The 6,911-nt window shown below is 41.2% G+C and overlaps 1 long non-coding RNA gene across 1 annotated transcript in view; it reads right to left on the bottom strand.

Annotated features, from left to right (window-relative positions):
• Positions 1-529: 529 nt before the first annotated feature.
• Positions 530-6,911, bottom strand: part of LOC105607421 (uncharacterized) — a 29,301-nt gene continuing 22,919 nt past the window's right edge. The window contains exons 3-4 of the long non-coding RNA XR_006061021.2: positions 2,343-2,581; positions 530-1,753 (exon numbers count right to left, since the gene is read on the bottom strand). This is a non-coding gene — a long non-coding RNA (uncharacterized LOC105607421). The remainder of the gene's footprint in view (positions 1,754-2,342; positions 2,582-6,911) is intronic.

Raw genomic sequence — 6,911 nt, 5'->3', positions numbered from 1 at the left:
TGGAGAAAACTGTTGATAATTAGACTTGAAATTATTTAATCAATTCCTATTTTTGCCAACAAATGAACAAATTTTAAGGAGACTTAAAGAATCAGTTTGATTCTTTCTGTCATGGCTCCTGAAATCTTGAAAATATTTCAAAGCATTTACTTCACCTCTCTAAAGATGGGTATAACTCATTGTCTTATAAACAGTATAGTTTTTTGAACTTCTATGTAATGTCTTGATAAATGAGAGGGCCACAAATTATTACAACTTCAAGCTATGTCCTAGCATCTCAGGACAGTCTGAAGAGCAGTTGCAAAGGGAATTCAAAGTTAGAAGGGAATTATGAACTACTCAGATTGATTTTCAGTTGACTCAAACTCTCAGTAGTATTTAGCCTTTAAGTTTACTGATCTCTTTTGAGCATTACACACACACACAAGACATAACTTTGACATGTATTTATTTTTCCTACTAAAATACAGTATTTTAAGATAGCATAGTAAACACCAAAGATCATAGGAAAACATATTTGCAAGAGATATTTTCTTTTTTGAACTATTTTTAATTAAGAAGCTTTATAATTTTGACATCCACAGTAGTAGTATTTGCTATTCAAAAAGAACAAATAGAGAGTTCATTTGACAGATTAAGTTCTATTTCAGGGTTCAGTTACAAATACAGAAAGAGAAGAGAAGAGGTAACATTACAGAACGATCATGTGTTCCAAAAGAAATCCATCATCTAACTTTTTCTGCAGGATAACAATTGATGGCATCAAAAGATAAAAGTCTCATTTGCCAATCACATCTCCTAAATAGGAAAACATTTTAAGTGCCAGGCAGAACCCAGTTTATAAATGTCCAGATGTGCTCCAGATTATGTACTCAGGAAATCTAAGTTATGTGTTCTTCTAAGGGAAATCTTAAAAGGAATAATTGTCAAAATGATATTATGCTGAATCTTTCCAGACTGGTACTGTGCTCACAAGATTCTCTGGTGGATCTGTTCCCATTCTCAACTGGCTACTCAAAGCTGGCCATGCCGTTCTCTTTTCCTGACATCTAAGTTGCCTTAATTGTACAATGGCTTTCATTTGCTTTTCATGTCAGATTCAAACTTGAAGAGTCTTCTGGTATTTGTTCATCAAGGGAGAAGGCAATTTTCTCCCTTGCTCTTCTGCTGTGTCACTGATGTATTGTTGTGAACAGGAAAAGCACAATTGTCTTCCACAAGGACCACAGAGCTAGCCCTGTTTGCCCTCACAGGTCCGCATTAGACAATATTTTCTACTATCAAACCAAGTAATAGAAACACGGCTGGTAAGAGGATTATTAATCATATGAAAAGTAGTTCAGAAACACGCAAATGGGGGGGAAGACTGAAGGTGAACGTTACTGTTATCTTCAAATATCTGAAGGACTGTTGAGTGAGAGAGACGTTATATTTATCATGTTAACACCAAACAGCAGGCTGCTGTGTGTGTGCTGTAGCAACCCCATGGGCTGCAGCCCGCCAGGCTCCTCTGTCCACGGGATTCTCCAGGCAAGAATCCTGGAGTGGGGCGCGATTCCCTCCTCCAGGGGATCTTCTCGCCCCAGGGATCGAACCCACGTCGTTTGCATCTCTTGCGTTGGGAGGTGGATTCTTTACCACCGCGCCAGCAGGGAAACCAGGTCTTAGCCCAGAAGGAGGAAAAAGACCAACAGTTGCAGCTGTCCCCAAAGAGAAAGCACTGTTTGGTAAAGAATTAAGGCTGGTTCTTTATCTGGTAGGAAAACAAAGCAGGAATATCACAATCAGAAAGAAGCTTTTAATCCTGGATAACTGCTAAGGAATCCTCCACCTCCAGTCTTTGACTGGGTTGTCCTCTTCGTCTCCTCACCCAGTTACTGGCCACCTAACTGCACTTCCACCTGCCCTCATCAGATAGCCAGCTTATGCAACAGAACTTTTTGCTCCTATTCATTCGCCAACAAATTGTTTCTGTTCCAGACAGCGTTACCCTCCCCAGTACACGACCATAAGCAAGCTATGTAACTGCTCAGGTCTGCGACTTCTACCCACCTCAAGGGGTGACTGTGAGGAATAAATTAGATCATTGTGCGTTTAGCACGGCTCCTGGCATGTAGTAATTACCAAATACTGTTTGCTCTTATTAGCCATTATTATTGCACCCCGACTCCAGATCACTGTCTCCAAGAGGCAGGTGTGCACTAATCAGACCCAGGTTTGGTTGACTCCCTGAAACGATTTCTCTCTCTTAGGCATGCAATTATTTCCAGCTGTTTTGAATTTGCTGAGAGACTTTTGGATACACCATAGAATTGTAAGGGATCCACGTAGGAGGATCATACCTGTAAAAGGTGAAGGTCTGCGAAGTTGGTATTGAACCAGGCTCTCCTGCATCGCAGATGGATTCTTTAATAGCTTGAGCGTCCAGGAAGTCCATCACTCCAACTAGAAGTCTTCAAAGATACAAGACGACCGTTTGAGCAAAGAGAACGTCAGGTCTTCTACGGATCGCCCAGTCTCTCTGGCCAGGTTTAGACCAGAATCAGATCAGAAAGTGACAGGAACACTGACAGATTCCTTCCTTAAAAATAAAAGGAACAACAAACCCAAACCTCAGACATTCAATAATCAACCTGTACTCTGTGAAAGTCACAGGGATGTGAAAGACAAAGAGACTGAGAAACAGTCACAATTTCAAGCTTAATGACTGAACGCAATATGGGATCCCAGACTGGATCCTGGAGCAGAAAACAGACGTTATGTGAAAACTTGGTGGAACTCTCATACAGTCTGTAATTTAGCCCATCAGCATTGTATCTTCATTAATTCCCTGAGTTTGGTCATCGTATTATGGGTATGTAAGGTATTAACATAGTGGACATCCGCACTACCTCTATAAATTTTCTATAAGTCTAAAACTATTCTAAAAGAAAAAGGATAAAAACAGTAAAATATAAAACAATAAAACAAAAAAAAATTTTTTTAATTTTAATAAATGTTCCTTCTGAAAGTTTCCTGCATTGGAGATACTAGGTCTATGATTTGCAGCTGTAGGTCAGAGAAGACTATGCCGAGAAAAATAAGTTCTCACCCACAAAACCAAAAGATAGGTTTACAAATCAGTTTAAACCCACCTTCTCGTTAAAGTGTTCAACTCAGGCAAAGAAAAAAAAAAAAGGATAAGCAAACCTAGATGTCTGTGAGTGTGCTCAGTCAATCAGTCATACTGAAGCCCACAAGGCTACTCCATCCATGGAATTTTCCAGGCAAGAATACTGGAGTGAGCTGCCATTTCCTTCCACAAGAGGTTTTCCGGGACCACCCCCTCAACCTCTTACCCTAGGTCTCCGGCATTGACAGGCAGGTTCATTACTGCTGAGCCACCTGGGAAACCCTAACACAAATATACAAAGATCAATAGTTTCCCAGGAAGAAGGCAATTAGAAAACATAATGGAAGAAAAATTGATTCACAAGAGTAACTCTAATCATGGACTAACTAACACGGTACAAAAATTTATAGAAGTTACACAGGTTTAACACTGGGGAAGGGGGCAGTCCTTACTCCATGGAGTAAGTATGCCATGCTTGGAGAGGAATGCTCTGATTTCAGCCTTGAGGAAGGTCAGAAGCTCTCAAGCGGACAGAGGAAGCTATCAAAAGGAAAAAACAAAAACAGAAAAACAGCTTAATATCTTAGTCTCACTTGTTTGGGGGCCTATTTAATCTTTTTATATTGTTGTTCAGTTGCTAAGCCATGTCCGACTCTTTGCAACCCCATGGACTGCAGCACACCGGGCTTTCCTGTCCTTCACTGATTTTCTGTTATTAGCCTCCATTTATTACGCATCAAATACTTTGTCCAAAGCATGCATAACTGTTTCCGTGGACACAGCCAGAGATAAAGTAGCCTGCTGCATTACTTTTGTTGTGAAGTTTCATGCATGAATCTCAACTCTCCCCATGAGTTTACATCTTTAAAAATAGGAGTAATTTTTACATAGTCTCAAGATGCCTACTCCAATTCCTATCATTCTGATTTGCTGATACTGAAATCCTAATATCCTAAATTATTTGCTAAGGAACAGTTAGCAACAGATAGGCATTATTTTCCATTTTATAAGAACTTTCATCCTACTCCTCCATTTTTATCCAGTCTCAGTATTATGGTATATACAAAGTATTACAGTTTATATAAAAGGCTGGTTAGACTGACTCGATTTGTCTTGATCTTTTCATTTTTAAAAAAGCTCTTCATATGGAGTTTATTATCATGAAATCTGTTTCACATTATTAAAACCAGCAGGGTAAGACATTGACAATCACAGAATAGTTATAGTTTATTTTACATTATGGTTTAAAATGCCGCCTTAGTCCTTTATCTCTAACGTCCTTAAAGATATGAGAGATTTTCTATAATATTAAAATCCTAAGTACTACTAGTATATATTTTAGTTTCCTCCTTCTTAGATAAATATGTCTGAAATAATCACTTATAAGTTTAAATAGCAAACCTTCCATGTTTAGAGATTTATGACTTCATGTTTAGAAATTAAACATGTTTAGAGATTTGTAATGGAAACTCTAGGCAGTATAGTGTCTGAATAAAAGGTGTTCAGAAATTATAAGCAAAATATACAAGAAGGAACTTTTTTGTAATTTATAATTTTTCCGTATCTGCTTCATCTACCCATTCTAAAAATATGCTTATGAAAAGATTAAAGAGTTATGAAGATATTTACTTCACACAGTTCTTTCATATCTGAATTCTCTCTCCAGCTGGGTAGTGATAGCTGGAGAGTCGAATTGTGGCAGACGTGCTGTAAATATTTTTATTTTGATGATTTATTAAACCTGCTCTACTCTTCGTCTAGTCCAAAGCAAGGTCCCACAGGGCATGGGTTAAATAGGAAGGGAAATCATCAAAGCATATACAACACTGAAAAAGCAAGCAGTTAGAAATGAGAGAATTGCCCATTGGCAGCTGGGAAAGTCAAGAGCAAACAGGAAAAGGAGAAAAGTGAAAAGTACAGAGATGGGGACTTGAAGGCCCTGATCGTTCCCAGGTGAGTATGGCCGGGCTGTGGCATCATGCACCCTGACTCAACAGGAGATACTCAAACCTTCATGCCCACTACTGCTGCTAAGTCACTACAGTCCTGTCCGACTCTGTGCGACCCCATAGACGGCAGCCCACCAGGCTCCCCGTCCCTGGGGTTCTCCAGGTAAGAACACTGGAGTGGGTTGCCATTTCCTTCTCCAATGCATGAAAGTGAAAAGGGAAAGTGAAGTCGCTCAGTCGTGTCCGACTCTTAGCGACCCCATGGACTGCTGAGCGACTAACACACACACACACACACACACACACACACACACGCACACGCACACGCACACACTTGGTTGAGCTAACACTGTCTCCTCTGTATTTGTTGTGGGTCTTGTTGGGGAAACAGTGTTCTTGTCTGTATATTAGTAGCTTTTTTAAGTCCTGCTTTTTATATTTATTTATGGCCACATCATGCAGCATGTGGGATCTTAGTTCCCTGACCGGGTATCGAACCCGTGACTCTGCAGTGGAAGATCAACGCCCTAACTCCTGGGCCACCAGGAAAGTCCTGGATATGAGCATCCTAGAGCAGTTCAGAAGACAGTTATGTTTCCAGACTGCTCTTCACTTCCAGACAGCAATGCAGCCTCCCAGGGCTGGGGGGCCTGAGGCGGGGAGGGGGTGAGGTCAGAGTCCAGGTGTGTGCTCAGGATTCAGAGGGGACCACCGTGCTGGCTGAGGCCAGGTGGATGCCTCCTCCACAAGGGATCCCGTGCTCTTCCCACCCGGCCCACAACCAGCGAGGGACCTGTCTGAGCAGGGCTGTGTCCCTCACTGGGCCTGGGGGTGTGCGAGCCGCCACCTTCCCCGGCTGACTTCGCTGCAGGCTTTGAGTGCAATTCAAGTGTGTCTAGGGAAGGCATAAGGGGAGGTAGAAATGAAGTTTCAGGAAAAGTTCATTTGAACTTCAGTTCAGTTCAGTTTGCGGGTCTAAATCAAGCAACGTAGGCTTAAACTAGAAGGATCTGACCCTTTCTCACAAGACACACTTACACACAGCACCCACTGGCTTATAGCATCCAAGCAGGACTGGGCTGACCCAGTTACAGTCCAAAAAGACAGGAATGGCCAGAGTACCTACATTACAATCTGACTTGGAAGGGAAACAAATCGGTGCAGACTGGGGTCGGCTGTAAGGAAACATGGCCTCAGGGGGCTTCCCTGTTGGTCTAGTGGTTAAGACTCTGCTCTCCCAATGCAGGGAGCTGGGGTTCAATTCCCAGTCAGGGAACTAAGGTCCCACATGCCGACTAGTGTGGCCAAAAAAAATAGTAGAAACTAAAAAGACATCAATTTGTAAAATTTTATTTTTAAAGAGCAATAGTTTAAAAAGAAAAAAAAAAATGTGGCCTCAGGACCCATGAATGTTATTGACCAACTGGTGTCGCTCAACAGATATCAGGGCAAATAATGTGTTAAAGCCAGCAGTGCTGTTTGAGGCAAATGATTACTTAGAGGAATAAGGGAAGGAAATGCCATTAAGAAGGTTCCAGCCCTTTGCAGGTTGAAGACATATTAGCCAAAGTACAAAAGTCTACATTTCTAAAGAATGATAAGAACTATAAGAGGATAACAAGCAAAAAATTAGACCATATAAGACACAAGTATGCAAACTCAAACATATTACCCATAAAAGACACACACACATACATATATATACATACAAGATACAAATATATATAAATATACTATGTGGCCTTTAGTTCAGTTCAGTCAATCGTGTCCGACTCTTTGTGACCCCATGAACCGCAGCACGTCAGGCCTCCCCTCCCAGAGTTTACTCAAATTCATGTCCGTTGAGTCGG

Source organism: Ovis aries, chromosome 10 (genome assembly GCF_016772045.2).
Source record: "Ovis aries strain OAR_USU_Benz2616 breed Rambouillet chromosome 10, ARS-UI_Ramb_v3.0, whole genome shotgun sequence".
Classification (NCBI taxonomy): Eukaryota; Metazoa; Chordata; class Mammalia; order Artiodactyla; family Bovidae; genus Ovis; species Ovis aries.
The sequence above is the reverse complement of the archived record's forward strand: the minus strand, read 5'-3'. Positions and strand labels throughout refer to the sequence as shown.